This window comes from Peromyscus californicus, unplaced genomic scaffold (genome assembly GCF_007827085.1).
Source record: "Peromyscus californicus insignis strain IS unplaced genomic scaffold, ASM782708v3 Scaffold_18__1_contigs__length_77618521, whole genome shotgun sequence".
Classification (NCBI taxonomy): Eukaryota; Metazoa; Chordata; class Mammalia; order Rodentia; family Cricetidae; genus Peromyscus; species Peromyscus californicus.
In genome coordinates, this window is record NW_026294480.1 from 7,875,885 (window position 1) to 7,893,572 (window position 17,688).

Here is a 17,688-nt window from a genome sequence, read left to right on the forward strand (position 1 = left end):
TTATATATAAAATTACTATACATGTACACACACACACATACACACAGTGAAATCACACCACTTTGTGTGATAATATTCCCTCCAAGAGCTACAGATCACCTAACAAAACCCCAGGACTGGGCATGATAAAGCTCTCTTGGTGTTGGTGGTCAGGAGAATCCAAGAGACTCTCAAAAAAATCACAGGCCATTGTTCTCACCCTTGGTAGCTTCCCAGAAGTTGAAGGCAGGTTCCTATGGCTCAAGACACCATGTACATTCATTAGACACAGGCCTGGGAGGATTTGAGCTAGAACTGACTTGAAAGTCCTCCCTGAAGACTAGCTCTCATGTAGGCATTCTAAAAAGCTCCTGCAAGCCTTTTGTTTGCTTATTTGTTTTGGGGTTTTGTTTTTTGTTGTTGTTTTTGGTTTTTTTTTGTTTTGTTTTTTTTTTTAGAAAGACACAATAAAGAGATAAGCAATTTTTTTAATTTGTTCTTAAACATTTTTGTTACTCAATAACACCATGATCTGTATCCTGGTGCTTCCTCCACCAGACTGATTTTTCCAGTTGCGTTCCCACCGAACAACAAACATCAGACAGACAGCTTACGCACCACCGGTCCATTCAGAGACTGGTTGGTTTATAGTGTGGGCAGTTTAAGTAACACAACCACCTGTTAGCATGCTCCACTACAGTTTAGAATGCAATACATTTCAATAGGATGAACTGGCTATTATAACTCAATAACCCTCACCTCCACATGTGTCTTCAAAGAAAATTATAAAGGTAAATTGAGAAGAACAAGCTTCTTTTTATGTTTTTCCCCTGGGAGGCATTTGATTTGAAAAGTGCTGTTACCCTACCAGAGCTGCTTTCTGGCAATTCACAAAGGAAGATTTGTAACTAATTAGGTCCCCTTTGCTAAAACTAAGACAAAAAATGAATCACGAAATTGACCCTCTTAAATGTGGCATCAAAGATATTTGCAGATGTTGACAACAGGAAAGCAGATGATAAATGGGAAAAGTCAGAACAAATGCAATCAAACACGTTCTAATGCCGGAAAATGTGAACAAAATTAAGAAGAGATCAAAGGGAATGAAACTTCAGTAGCTAAAAATCAAACAAGGGCAGAACTCAAAGTGATTTGTTGTCTTTGGCTTAGGGGTTGCACAACTGGGGCCTAGAGAAAACATTTTCTTCCATTATGACAGAAAACAACAGAAAAATGGGGGTTTGTTATCTTGTTTACAACAGGGAGTTGCTCTTAATTTTGATTTAAACATTTTATAGACATCATGATAACTTGAGTGATAATGGCTCATATATTCGAGTACTTTCATCCCCAGGTGGTGGGGCTGTATGGGAAGGATTAGGAGGTGTGGCCTTATTGGAGGAGGTGTATCATTCTGAAGACTTGTACCATTCATGCTCTATCTATCTATCTATCTATCTATCTATCTATCTATCTATCTATCTATCTATCTAATATATCTCTGCCTTCTCATTGTGCATCAAGATGTGAGCTCTCAGCTGTTCCTATGATCATGCCTTTGTTCAGTCACTGTGGACTCTAATCCCCAAAAACTGTAAGCCTAAATCAAGCACTTTCTTTTATAAGTTGCCTTGGTCATGGTATCTTATCACAGCAATAAAAAGTAACTAAGACAGTGTGATTTTCGACTCTAAAGTATTTTAAGTTGTTCGGCAGTGATTCTGGGTCTTTTATATGATCTTAAAGGGTAAGCCTACTGTAATTGTTTTGCTAAGTGAAGAGATTATCAACCGCTCTCTAGATTCCTATCTCTATACCCATAAATTAGTGCCACTCTCAGACCTCATCAGGGATGCTTTTTCATGTGGTGGATGTGTGTGGAGTGCTTATTTTAAATCCAGTTTAATAAAGTTTTGTCGATGACAACATAATCACTGAGGGGGCTGATGTATAAAAATTAACTTGAAAACTTGAGAAACTAAACTTGGATTCTTACTGTTTAACAAAGGTCGTGTTGATCCTCATATCCCATGTGAGTCATTAATGGGCTTTTGCCCACAGGGTTTCTCTCCTGCTCCCCACTTCCAGCACTTTTCTATGAAGTCATCGCATCTCCACCTTTTTATCAGTTCCTTGCACTAGTGCATCACCAAAGAATTTGTCTCAAATCAGAGACACTGCACAGGGTTCATTCTTGAACTTGACTGTTCTAGTTCACAGCAGTCAGTGTTGGCTCCAGAGTCAGTACTTTGGCTAAATTTCAGGACTGCTACATGCCTGCTTTGTGATGTCACTAATCCGTGACCTTTCCTATTGATAAAGAAAGAATAATGGTATCTATCACAGCAGGTGAATGTCTCAGCCTGAACATGAGATGCTTTTAACAAAAATCACTGCTATCATTGTCGTGGTTGCTGTAGTTAGTAGTAACATGAACATTGATTTTGTGGTTTTTAGTTGTCTTGTGATAGTCCTCAGAAGGCCCATTCTTTTTCAATAAAACAATCTTGAAGACTCAGAAAGTGTGAAAAATCATCAAAACAAACACTCAAAAAAAAAAAAAACCCCACCACGTTGGTCTGAGTAGGTTACGAGTTTACCTATAGAATTTGAAAGAAATTTGTCTCCATTCTGAGCTGATGGAACTGACTGAGATCAACACAAAATTTAGGAACAGTTGGATGGCCTTGATATCACCTACAGGATAGACTCTGCTTAGAGCTGTCCAAGGAGATGATGGGTGAGGCTCAGGAGGGTCTAGAGCCCCACAGTGAAAAGAGACAGGCCTCTGGGAACTGTAATCAGGAGTGACCATGGGAAGGAAAAGCTGGTACCCAACCAGTTCTTCAGCTGAGGTCCTCACAAGGACCGTGCCACCTGGAGGGTAGACACCGGCGAGGAACATTCCACAGCAGTGGAATTACCACTTGGAACTGGGTGTGAACAAGGGGAGCCAGAGGCCGGGAGGGACAAAGGAAAGGACTTCTGTGAAAGGAGGTCTCGTGAGGACACTGAAAGGGGTGACAGCACACTAGGACACTGTGAGCCAGAAGAAAAGACACGGGACACCGAGACTAGTAGCTTAATGAGCAGCCTGTTTGGAGAAGTTCCAGCCCCATGAGGAACACCACAAGGGCAGGATTTTCAGCTTGACCTCCCCAGTCAAAGGGAAGGCAAGGTTTTAGTATTGCCTTTCAAAATGTGAGACACACTTCACAAGAATTTCACAGTTATAGAACATTCTGCATAAACACCGGTTTAAAACCATATCAAGATCACTATATCATAAATATAATGACAAAAAGTAAGAATGGAACACATGAAAAATAATGCATACACATAAGCAAATACGTAACCAGAGGAAAAGTCACGGCTCTGAGTGACGTTGTTACAAATGAGATGAAGGAGATAAATGAGCTAAACCACTGGCTGGAGAAAGGAACAGAACACAGAAGGAGGTACTGGAGGAAGAGGGATGGGGAGAGGGGGTATGGGCAGGGTGCAACTGCATGGAACTCTGAATGCAAATTCAATCAAAAAGATATCCCTTGTTAAAAAATATAGACAATTCTGAAGACAAAAAAAAAGACACAAAACAGAAATGATTTTAAAAATCAGGAAAAATTGTCTTTAAAATTACAGACAGTCTGGCAAGAATATCATTGAACAATATCTTATGATGAAGATTTTCAAATAAAATGAATTATTCCTAAGAATATATGTACTTGGACAAAAGAACCAAGGAAAAAGAAAGAAGAGACTCTGGTGATAACCTGTACCCATAATGCCTTGCGGGGGAGCATTTTATAGACAAAGTCTTTGTATATGCCAAGAAAAAAGTATTCCGAGTATTTGCAAATTGTTTAGACATAAAACAGCCTGACCTGTCAGCTCCTTTCATGGACCTGATAGAAAAGCATCAGGCTCATGTGCAGTAATAGAGTGAGTAGAACCCGTGTCCAGCTGTCCTGGAAAACAGGTGTTGAACATGCTCCCGTCACACAGGGCAAGCGATAGAAGCTCACTGATTGCGCTGACACAAGACTACTCTGGTGTCAGGGAATCAACTCGTGTAGTTTTCTATTTTAAGAAATCCAATTGTTACATTTTCTTTATTTGCAAGAGTTTTACATAATAAAATTTTTAAAAATTTATTTACTGGAGAATAAAAAAAATCCAGGAACCAGGTATGGTGGACACATCTGAAATCCACATCTGGTTAGGTGGATGCAGAGGACAAGTTCAGGGTTAATCTTGATTATATAGTGAGTTCAAGGCCAGCCTGGGCTACATATATCTTTCTTTTTAGAAAATAAAAGTGAAAACAACAAGATTACGATATTCTGAGTAAAATTAGGAATAATATAATTTTCGGTTATTTTACTTAATTATTGTTTGTATACTAAGATATGGGCAAAAATAAAATATACATGAAGAAGGATAATGCAGGGCCAGAAAGATAGCTCAATGGGTAAGAATGTTTGCTACCAAGCCTTATGATTCCTACAAGTTGTCCCCCAAGCTCTACATTCTTGCTGCAGCACATGACTGTGTATTACACACACACACACACACACACACACACAAACACACATACACAGACACACAATTAATAAATGTAGTAAAAAAAATCTTAAAAAAGAAGGCTGAAGCAAAAGTTGTGAACAATTACATGAAAATAGACTTAAAATAAAAAAAATCTTTGCATAAAAGTCTTAAGAGTTGAGAGAAACCTCAATGCAGTCATCAAAACGTCATGACTAGCCTCCACCCAGGAAATACAAGGTCCTAGTGGGTGGGACCTTAATCACAGCACTTCATTAATGCAAGGCCAGCTTTGTTAAGAAAGACAGGATCACTGTAAAAAGATAGCTTTGGAAATCTAAAGGAGAACATGACTCTGTTCTTGGATAAAGCACAAATGTTTTACTTTGTCTGTTTCCTTCCTAATGAATTTCTAATCCAAATCTCAAAATATCTCCCTGTTTTGGGCCTTCATTGAAAATCCAGAAGAATAGGCTCAGACCATAGTGTGGGTACTGCTGTGGGATGTTCTGTATGGCAAATGTGTTGCTGATTAGTCAATAAATAAAACACTGATTGGCCATTGGCTAGGCAGGAAGTGTAGGCGGGACAAGGAGGAGAATAAAGCTGGGAAGTGGAAGGTTGAGTCAGAGAGACACTGCCAGCCGCCACGATGACAAACAGCATGTGAAGATGCCGGTAAGCCACAAGCCACGTGGCAAGGTATAGATTTATAGAAATGGATTAATTTAAACTATAAGAACAGTTAGCAAGAAGCCTGCCACGGCTATACAGTTTGTAAGCAATATAAGTCTCTGTGTTAATTTGGTTGGGTCTGAGTGGCTGTGGGACTGGCGGGTGAGAGAGATTTGTCCTGACTGTGGGCCAGGCAGGCAAATTCAAGCTACAGGGTACTTCACTGGTTTTCAAGAGAATTGGTCATGTTTGATTACTGCAGGAGTGTCATAAAATAAATAACTAGGGTGCCATTTTCAAATGCATCATGCCAAAGTCAGAACTCCAACACTCTTGCTACTCTCTCTTTGAAGGTGGAGAGAAATCTTTCTGCTGAGCTTCAGTGTTTTGTTTTCACTAAACTCTGGACAAATTTCTCAACTTCCATTTGAAGTTGAAAAACAAGCTCTAGCAGGAAAATATAGGAAAGGAGGAAAGAGGTGTTATCAACACGTCTAAGCACTTGAGAAGTCAGGGGTTCTGTCTCAAGAGAGACACCCAATTCTAGATAATTACACACAGGGTACAGAGACATCGGAACTGCTTCCTTCTGAGTGTGAGGAACTCTGTGAGCACCAGAGGGAAGTGCCTGGACTACACATGACCAAATCTTAGGAACTCATAAAGAAATGCTGTTTTAAATGTTTTCAAAGAAAATAATCATGCATGCATTTTGTGTGTGAATTTTAATATGTTTGACCATGACTCAAATATTATATATGAGCGTGTATAATAATATAAAGAACATACGGTCATGGAGCACTCAAAGATGGGGACTCATTTGAGCAGTGTGTCTTTACATCAATCCCTTGTCTCCTGAGTATCACAGCATTCATTTACACAGACCTAGGAGGCATAGGTTAACATTGGATGTGGCCTCTGGGAGCAAAAGGATGAGGTAGTTGCTGACGTAATAGGACACACAGTGTTTTGCAGTGTTTTGCAGAGGACACAGGCTTGGTTCCCAGCATGGTACTTCATGGCCACCTGCAACTCCAGCTCCAGGGCATCTGACACCTTCATCTGGCCTCTCTAGGCACTGCACATTGCATGCATTGCATGCATTGGTGCACAGACATACATCCAGGCAAACACTCATATACCTAAAGTAAAAAGCATTTTTAAAAAGAAGGTGAGATACAAGTGCCTGCTTACCTCAGTGTATTCCCTCTGGACTGAACTGGAAGAATTCCAAGGAGATAAATGTCAGATGCCATAGAGCAATACAAGTGGGCTGATAAGTAAAGGAACAGACTAGGCCAAAACACTCGAGCATAAATCCATTTGCAGTTACCCGCACACTCAGCAATGAACGCAGGCACTGGAGATACTACTCAATGTCAACAAACTAAATGGCCTAGTATGTACATCTAATCAGAGCCTCCATTAACTCTGTGGACATCCAGGGCCCGAGTCAGTTTCTCCAATGCTTTCATGCTCCCATTAATATGTAGTTCATGAAGCTGGCTGACTTCTAAGGACAGCTCATGGCTCTGGGGAAGATTTTTAAAAGTTGAAAAGATGCAATCCTGTTTCATTACTTATGTCTGATGCCCTTAAACCACCACCAGAAAACATATTCACATCAAAAGCCAAAGTCAGATTCAATCACCAAAACTCACATGGTCTCAGGGATCCTGTAAAGTTTTTTCTCCTTTTCTGGCATCCAAAACTTTTTCTCTAAATACACTTTGACGACCTTAATGACTCAGAGAGGTCAAGGAATCCTTTCACAAAGTGTCTTACGCTTGCCCAGACCCTGGCATGCTCTAGCACTGCCTGGTGGCCCCTGGCCTTTCTTCTTTCTGTAAATTTACATTATTTTAATTGTAATATACTCTTAACCTGACTGTTCCTGACTCTTAACCATTTGCTTTCTACAGGGACACAATTAGCTAAAGGCCAACAGCATCTCTGAACTCAGAATTTACTTTTTTTCTTAAATCAACATAAAGTTAGCTGAGTCCCCAGGATGTACATCAGCCACCCATGAAATGCTGTGACTCCACACCCAGAGAGACAGCCATCAAGCTGTCATCAGAGTTCTTCAGAGAAAGACAACATCGGTTCTCAGGAAACCAATTGAAGTCTCTTTGACAACTGCAAAGAACGTCTGGTGTTTGACCAAATCCCAGTGTGTGAAGACAAGACTTCATTCTGCCTCCCCAAACAGCACCAATCCATGAAGTCCCATGACTCTGCCACATCAAACACTAATCTGTGAGGTCCTGTCCCTCTACCATATACCTAATGACACCAGTCCATGACGTAGCACTGCCAAACAGCACCAAGCAATACCAATCTGTGGGGTCCCTATCATAAGGACATTTCTTTTTTTTTTTTTTAAATCACTCATCAAGTTCTAAGTGGGCCAATTTTTAAAATGGTCTGAATCAGTATCCTGCCTGTTTCCTAACACTGAAATAAGTCATTTATAAAATTCCCAATTTTGAAATAATAAGGTTTCCAGTCTAAAAACTATGTCTGCTCTAGTTTCATTATAGGTCCAACTTAACAAATGTGGTGTTAGGTGATCCTCTCCTGGGGATGCCCTTTACTGTCTTTGTTCTCATTCCCAACTTCTGTGGTCGGTCAGGAAGCAGCAGGGAAAACAGCCTGGGAGGTATTTCAGTCACTATTCTGTTCCTGTGACAAGATGCCATGACCAAGGCTATTAACAAAGAAAGCACTGAGTTGGTTTGCCTCTACTTCAGAGTGTGACTCCATGGTCATCTTGTTGGAGAGCACAGCAGCTGGCAGGCAGGTATGGCACTGGACCGTAGCTGAGAGCTCACATCCTGACCCACAGGCAGGAGGCAGAAAGAGAGACTGGGCCTGACTTGGACCTTTAAAACCTCAAGGCCCACCCTCAGTTGACACACCTCCTCCAACAAGGCCACACTTCCTGTTTCGTTCCAAACAGTTCCACCAACTAGGAACCAGACATTCAAAAATGTGAGTCTATGGAGACCGTTCTCATTCACACCACCACAGGGGGTCATTCAAAGAGATCCAAGTCTCCTAGAACATGGTGCTTATGACACTTGTCACGCAATACCTCTCTTTGCTTGGGCTTCCACAATAAGAGATGTCACAGACCACACAGCTTAGGGCAGGAACAGGTTGCCATGCAGTTCTGCAGGCTGGAGCTGCAGCACAGGGCTGCAGGGATGGCTCTTCCTGAGATCTCTCTCCTTGACTTACAAATGGCATCTTCTCCCTACGTCCACACTCATGGTCTTCTCCATGCATCCCTTTGTAAGAGTACAGTCATGTTGGAGTAGGACCAAGACTAATACCTTCATTTTAAAATCAACTCTTTAAAGATGTTACTTCCAAATTCAGTCCATTTCTGAATGTCTGGAGCTCAGAACCTCATTCTGCAAATTTTAGGAGCAGGTGAACCCAGGAGTCAGCCCAGAGCATGTAGGAAAATATCACTATTACAGCACATCTTCACAGAAATGATGGGTTTCAACACTTCAGACACAGATACACACCAAAGCTGACTAGCCTTTCAAAAGTAGAAATGGGGGTGGGTTGCAGGGGGGAGGCTGGGGAGAGCAGGAGGAGGGATGAGAGGGAGATATGTGGTTGGTATGTAAAACAAATTTTAAAAATTAAATAAAATAGTAGAAATGGATAAAGAAGATGTTGTATGTAGGCATAAAGGTGTTTTACTTGACCATAAAGAGCAAAATTATGCCATTTCCAGGAAAAGTTAATGGAATTTATTTTGGAGTGTCTCGTATTAAGCAAGCTGAACCAGACTCAGAAAGATAAATGTTGCATGTTTTCTCTCAGATGTGGAGCTGAGGTTCTTTACACACAAACTCTCTCTCTCTCTCTCTCTCTCTCTCTCTCTCTCTCTCTCTCTCTCACACACACACACACACACACACACACACACACACACACACGCACACATGCACACATGCATGCACACACACATAAATACACATGAACACACACACACCACACACACATGCATATACACACATACATACAACACACACACATATACAAACACATATGCACCACACATACACACACATAAATGCACACAAACACATACAACACACACACATACACACACACACACACACACACACACACACACACACACACACATACACACACACACACATCATACACAGATAATATCCCATGAAAACAAATAAGGACTATTTGGGAAGAGGAAGTGGATGAGTAGAAGAGGCAGGGATGGGAGAGGGTAAAGAGAAGTGAGGACATTATGTGACTGAATGAAAATATAACCAGGAACCCTGCCCCTTTGTCCAATGAATATAGTAATAAGGTAGATGTGGGAGCTCATTCATCCTGAAGGGGGTTGCAGGTTCTGTCAACCATGCAGAAACACACACAGAAAGTCATGTGACGATGTTCCCATACTCCTTCCCAAAACGCTTCTTTCTCTGTGACTCCTTCTCTTGACACGTCCAGAAGTGAGATGGACAGCAGCTTTCCAGGCTGGGACTGAGGTGAGTAACTGTGAGTTACAGCTTGAAGAAAACTACTTTTCTGACAAGAAAAATGAAATGTGAAGGCTCACACTGGATACTTCAAAAGTCCTCCGTGTCTTGTTAATAGTGCATATGAGCATAGAATCTAGACAGTGGCAGAGAGCAGGAGGGTCGGGGAGGGGTGGGCATCTTATTTTTTTGAAAAGAAAGAAACTAGCAATTAATTGTAAGGTGCAAATTAAACAAAAGGCTAAAGAGCCAAAAGTCAAAATCACTGGTGATTTACAAATACTAATTTTAAACTCTGTCCTATATATAATGATACCAAATGCCCTCATAATTCTTTCTTCATACACTGGGACGTTTTTCTCCAGTTCCTGGTTCAGCCGTTTATTGGTGTTTTCACATGTTCCACACGTTTGAACATATCCCTAAACTTTGCCCCAGTCCAATTCATACACATTCAAGTCACAGTTTTTCTTCTTCCTTGTGGTCTAGTTACCACAATTCACAATTCCAAAGGTTTTACAAAGATTAAATAGACTCACCCTTTGTAGAATAAACTATGTCTTTCTTACATATAAAATATCAGAATGAGATGAATTTGACATATGAGGGTAAAACTGGCTAAAAAATTCAATTTACACTCACACACACACTCACACACACACTCACACACACACACACATTAGGTTCTGTCTTTCAAGAAAACTTAGAAGGGATGTTGAACAACCAAACCTATAGCTCAAGCTGGTCATTGGATCCTCTCATGTCTCCAGTCAGCTAATTGCAAGGTGATTTCCCTTCTTCTTTCATTACCTCTTCATATATTCTCCCTGATAGAAACCTATTAAAGACCCATCCAATGTGTGCCAGACACTTCTGGAAGATGCTTATGAAGGGATCAAGCTATATGCATTCATTAACCCTACATTTACAAAGGTTCCTCCAAGGGCTGTGCTAAGTAAGCACTCATGTTTCAACTAGGAGCAAATGTCATCCCCTCAGCCCCTCGATCCTCCAATGCCCGGGGTATTCTTGTCACAACGAGTTTTGCAGCTGTCATGTAGAGGTAGAGCCCAGAGACATTGCTCTGACAGGAGAGTGCCTTCAGCTAAGGATACCTGGCTTGTGCCACCAATGGCATCACGGATGGAAAATAAATCCTCATAAATAGAAATAACCTCATAAATATATACTTGGAAGTAAGTAGAACCCATTGAATCAGCCTAAACTGTCAGTGAGTGAGATTGTTGCTCAAGACCTTAGTGTGAGGTTGATTTGTTACACACAACAGATACTTGACACAAATGACAACAAACTGGGAAAGAGCAGCCAGGATGACCACGTATGAAGAGATTGGCAGAGGCACAGAACGCTGGGAGACAGAGGGCAGCGGATAAAATGAAGGGTGGTGCCAGGTAGGTACAGGACAACAGGACCACATGTCGGGGATGGAGGAAAGATAGTTAGAGGTCAGAAAGGGAAGGTTCAAGAAGAAGAGCTGCTTAATATGACCCCCTTCTGTGGTGATGTTGTGTTCCCCAAAATATTGTGCACCCTAATAAACTTATCTGCGGTCAGAGAACAGAACAGTCAAAATATTAAACAAAGGTTTAGGCAGCGGTAGCACACGCCTTTAATCCTAGCATTCCAGAGGCAGAGATCCATCTGGATCTCTGAGAGTTCAAGGCCACACTGGAAACAGCCAGGCATGGTGACTCTCGCCTTTAATCCCAGGAAGTGATGGCAGGAAGCAGAAAGGTATAAAAGGCGTGAAGACCAGGAACTAGAGCCTGGTTAAGCTTTTAGGCTTTTGAGCAGCGGTTCAGCTGAGACCCATTCAGATGAGGACTCAGAGGCTTCCAGTCTGAGGAAAGAGGATCAGCTGAGGAACTGGTGAGGTGAGAAAGCTGTGGCTTTTTCTGTTTCTCTGATCTTCCAGCATTCACCCCAATAACTGGCACTGAGTTTGTTTTTATTAATAAGACCTTTTAAGATTCATGCTACACCCCTTACCATTATCACCATGGAGAAAAGCAACACTAGATCCTAGGAATTTGTCTTCAGACATAATTGCAGATCAGAGCTCACACTCAGTGCCTTTTGAAGAAAATAAGCAAATGGGTGTTTCAGGCTGCGTGCAGTGACCATAACATTAGAATTAGGGCAATCTTCTCTGCCCACAGCTAGCAGATGGTTCTTTCTGTGGACAGAAGACATCACATATTCAGTCGCAGTGACTGCATCCTGGGTTGGGCAAAGGCACTTTGGAGTGTGATTCTATTAGATATGAGTACAGACTTTAGAACATTTAATTAAAATCAGCATCCTCCAAAGGAAGGGATGGTCTGCTGATGACTTCACGGTACATCCCAGACCTGTGAGATGCAATCCACTTTCAGGGGAAAAACACCAATCCTTTGAGAGGATGGCACCCCATAACTTTCTGACCTCCCACTAGGTAGCTCCACTCACAGATTCCATGCCTCCTAATTTCATTAAATTGTGACCAAGCATCTAACACTTGAGCCTGTGGAAGCTACACACCAGAACAGAGCATTGAGCGAGGAAATCTGTACTGTGAGGAGCAGCAACAAGGGCACCACGTGTAGAGAAAGCAAGACCAGGCTGAAGGCTCCAGCTCAGCTTACATTAGATGGCCACCCACTTAGGGAGAACTCCTGTCAGGAGTGAGATAGACAGGTCCTTGGCAGTGCTGACAGACACTGAGGAGAGCTTGGAGACTCCCTGAGATCGTGAAAGAGCAGGCCTTGGAGAAATGCAACCCCCCACCACTCTGCAGGTGGAGACTTGGAGATCTGTTGAAGTTGCACCTGTGCCCACAGCTGCCCCAGGTTGATCTGAGCCGACACCGAGGCAGGAACAATGATTCCTAGGAGAGTTTGTTCATGTCCCAAAAAGATGAAGCTCTTCAGTGGCTGGAGCGAATTCACCTTCTGAGAACAGAAATTATCCCTGAGGATTAAAATTTTATCTAGGCCTGAGAGATTAAATTATATAGTAATAGAATTAATTCCAAAGCGGTCAAAATTATAAACCTGATTTTGAGTTAAATTACCAAAACACTTAATTTATCCTGTAACCCCAGTCTAGGATGCTTTGGTTTGGTTTGCTTTTTCCAGACAGAGTTTCTCGGTATAGCCCTGGCTGTCCTGGAACTCATTCCATAGACCAGGCTGGCCTCAAATTCAGAGATCCACCTGACTCTGCCTCCTGAGTGCTGGGGTTAAAGGCATGAGCCACCACAGCTTAGCCTCATCTAGAATTCTTTTGAATAAACTTGGATTTTATGTAGATTCCAATTTTTAAAGACCATTCTTTGTACAATGATACCAAATACTTTCATAATTTTAAATGTTAATTGATCATTAATAGGCAACAGAGGGATTTAGCAACAAAACAGAACTGCAGTAATTCTGTCACAGGCCGGAAAGGACTAGGGTGAGAACCAAGACCAGGTCATGACTACTGTGCCCAGGAGCTTCATTTCTGTTTTGTTCTATGCTCATTCCAGGTTTCTGCATTAGAATTTCTTCCTTCAAAACTCACACCTCCCCAGAGCATGCTCTTTTTATATCGATCCACGTTCTTTATCTACTTCCTGCAGTGACAGCTCCGTGGAGGAAGACACTCAAACATTACAAATCTAATTCGGTAATGTGAAATGGATCCCAGGAGCAGGGGCTGGCTGCTGACAAGCTGTGCTGAGGTGAGCATGTAAATGCTCTGTTAATGCCCTCGATGAGAAACAAAAGACTTCCTGAGGAAGACACCAAATGAAGTCATCCTGAAAGGATTGACTCTTTGAAAGAAGCAGAAACATGCCCATCACAAAGGGACAAAGAACAAACAGATGGGGGGGCAGGAAAAATTAGTCACATGCACAAACCCTGGATGAGGGACCTATGGACGTGCAGCCAAAGTTCACCACAACTTGGAGTCAAAATCATGAAGGTCGGTGTCCAGCTTCTCATGAGACTGTCAAATGGTAAGAAGTTTGCTCACACTTGGGGATGGGAAGGGAACTGAAAACACTTCTCATATGCTGTTTTTAGCAGTGGAAATTGGTACACACTTTCATTTTTCATCATTTTATTGTTTTGTTATTTCTATTGTTTTTCATTATTTAACGTTGTTGGGGAGGGAGGCATGCCAAGTCACATGTCAGTGTGTCAGAGGACAACCTTGTGGAGTCAGTTCTCTCCTCTGTCTCGTACGTGGGTTCCAGGGACTGAACTCGGATCATCAGGCTGATATTGCTAGGAGAAGGCAAGCACCTGTCCCCTCTGAGCCATCTTCCTGGCCCACATGCAAACACGTTGAGGGACATTTCAGAAGCAACTATCAAAACATAAAGTTGACGTAGCTGTGGTGTCGCCACTTCACCCCTGACAAATTATCCAGAAGGTGTATGTGTGATAGGGTTAACATTGAGACTGAGGAGAGGGGTGCTACCATAGAGACATGCTCATGGAACTTTCCTCTGGGGTTACTGAAAGTTAACTGGGAAATTGTTTCAATGCACATGTGCATGTGTACATAGAGATATCGGGGGGGGGGGGGGCGGGAGAGGTGGCTCAGCAGTCAGAAGCATGCACTGCTCTTACAGAAGACTCAAGCTCTGCTCCTAGCATCCGCACCAGGCTACCTCTAACTCCAGCTCCGGGGATCCAGTGGCCTCTTTTGACCTCTGAGTGACCTGACCTCACCTGTGCATACCCACACAGAGACACAGGCATAGCTAAAAACAAAAAATAAACTTAGAAAAGAAAAAGATGTGTATGGAACAACCGGGAAACCCTTGATAACCTCTGTACCTGGCTAGAATCCGTAGAGACCAGCCACAGCCTGAGGACTTCCTGCATGGTAGGTGAGTTGGGGGGATTTTAAATCCAGCCGTGGAGGGTTGCAGAAAGTGGGGCTCGGCAGGAAGAGGACACGTTGACATAGTAAACTATTTCATATGGGCGTCTGTGAATGTGTGCCTTTTCTTTTTATTACCCTGTTTCCCGACATCTCCTCATATAAGCAGACACCTATCATCTGTTCAGCTTACTGACCTCAAGATGTGACAGGGTGAAGGACAGCAAGGCTCTAAGACCTTTAAAAGCCTTTTATCTTTGGTGTGTGTGTGTGTGTGTGTGTGTGTGTGTGTGTGTGTGTGTGTGTGTGTGTGTGTGTGTGTCTGTGTGTTCGTGCATGAGTGTGCCCAGGTACCTGTCTATATGTGTATACCTGTGGAAGCCAGAGGACAACCTCTGGTGCCATTCCCCAGATACAATCCACTTTTTGTGAATCTCTCACTCACAGGAATTCTCCAAGTAAGCTAAGCTTACTGACAACAGGCCCCGTGCCTGCACCCCCATCTCTATAAAGGATGTATCGCTCTCTTTTTTTAAGCTGTCTCTTATTATTCTTTGTGTCTTTCACATCATGCCTCCCATCCCCACCCATCCCCCCCAATAAAACAAAATAAAATTTAAGAGAAAAAAGGGGGGAAAGGGAGAAATGGAAAATCTCATCATGGAAGCTGCAATGTGTTACAGTGAGTCACGCATTAAGCCCCTTTATCCATACATTTTCACATGCAGGCATCTACTGCAAAAAATTACTGGTCTTGTTCAAGGCCCCTGGTCTCTGCTACACCATGGACTCTGGGCCCTCACTGGGACTCTCCCTGGACATGCTGTTGTTGCCCTGTGTTGTAGAGATCCTGCAGCCCTGGATCCACGGGACCAACCCCACTCCCACCCCCAACTCCTGTGCTCTAACAGATCAGAGATGGGGGGATATTGGGGTGGGCCAACACATAGCCCTGCTGCTGGGCCTGGGTACTTGCAGGGTCAGTCAGCCCACCAGCTCCCCCGTCTTCACCACCAGGGGGAGCTCTCCAGCATTGGCCTGGCTGGTTCACCCCTTGCAGAGATGAGCAAGGGGCGGGGCCATTTCTCCCACTTTCCCACCCTCAGGGTTGGTTCCCCCACACCTTCACCGTCAGGACCAGCTCTACTGTGTCGCCCAAGCGAGGTGTAGGGGCCGCTCTCCTGAATGCTGCAGCTGATGAGGGGCAGGGACAGCGCTTTCATTCTTACGGCATCGGGGCCAATTCTTTCACCTGCCTTGGGCATTGATTGGCATGGGGCAGAGGGGGGACATCTCTCCCCCGCCCATGCTGCCTCATGACAGATGAGTAGTGGGGACAGCTCTCCCATGCTCACAACTTCTTGGCTGGCTCACCCACACCTCTGCCAACAGAGTCAGCTCTGTTGTGCTACCCAGGCAAGGTACAGGTTCCACTTTCCCAAGTGCTGGTAATGGGGCAATGACAGCTAGCTCATCTGTCACAGGCACTAAGGGGCGAGGGGTAAGCGGGTACATCTCTCCCCGACCCACATGGCTGCATGACAGATGAGGAGTGGGGACAGCTTTCCCACGCTCACAACTTTGGGGCTGGCTCACCCACACCTCCAACAACAGCATTGGCTCTATTGTGCTGAAGGGCCATATTTCTAACCGAAGTTATATGTCCATGGCCAAAAGGAGTTTCCAGGTACGGACAGGAAGACTTCCCTCAGGCAGCCTCTGAATGGTGGAAGGGGAATGAGAAGGATGGTGGAAAAGGACAATGTGGATATGTCTTACAGCGCCTAAGCTCTTAGTCCACCTGAATTGCCAGTCAAGCTTCCAGACCCCTGGGAAGGAAAATGGCCAGAGCATCTGTCCATATCACCTAAGACTCTAAATGGCCTCCCAAATCTCCCAGAGCCAATCACTCCAAACAGTCCAGAGAACCACTTGACCCGAAGGAGGTTCTTAGACAGACCTGAGAGAAGTGTCAACATCCACCCACACCACTCTTGACCTGAGTCCACTCTTGAACTTTTGTACTTTTATAACATTTTGAACCACTGGAATATTCCAGTACAACTCAGGGAAGAAGGCAATGCAACATACTAAGATTAATGACCATACAGGAGCCATGATGCTCTCAAAGGTTAGTGGCCATACGGGAGCCATGGTGCTCTCAGAGACACACCTGTCATATTCTCTGGTCCAAACAATTTCATCTGCTCATACTTCCCATGCAAAACCCTGACTATGGCAGCCAGCTGAGCTCACTCCCAGAGGCTCGGTTTGAATCTTTCCCCTAGAACTTAATGAAAGAGGAGACCTGAGAGAACTTGACCATAAATAGCCTGCCTTTAGCTCTGCAAGCTCCTACCCAGGGTGTATCATCGTTTGAAGGGAGCCTAGAAAACGGAAATAAACTTCAAAGTCCGAAGAGGAATCAAAGAAAGGCCCATGGAATATTCTTCAAATGAAATTAACTGGCCGGCCAAGGCTGTCTGACTGTCAAGTTCCAGAGCTGAAATGGGAGCGAGCACATCACTGGGGCAGCAGGCACAGGCTGGCTGCTGACTGTCACGTTCCCTCAGTCCTCAAATAAGAATCCTTGAGATGCTGTGCCACATCGCAGATCCAATTTCGTTCACTTGGTTTTCATCTCGCCTGTGAAGTTTTCTTTTGCAAAAGCCGAGGTGCTGTCCTCCTCAAGGGAAACGTATCATATAAGGAAAATCACCGAAAGAGAGCAAATGAAAACTAATTTGCTCATAAAACAATGGATTTTCCTTAAAGCCCACTCAATGGGAGGGAAATCATACCTGCTACTGGAAACCTACCCAGCTTCCCAGGGATAGTGAGGCCATGGGCCTTAGAAAAGAATCCATTATCACCATTTTCCTAGACCAGAATAATTCCCTACTACATTCTCATCTTACTCATACCTACAGGTAAATGTAGCTAGCTATCATCCCTCATCAAAGAAGCCTCTCTTTACAGTAAATGGAGACCATGATGGAAAACCTCGACTGGACACAAGGCAGAGATCACTGAACTGTGGGGAGCCCAGGCCCAGTGGACACATCTGCATTACCGCTCC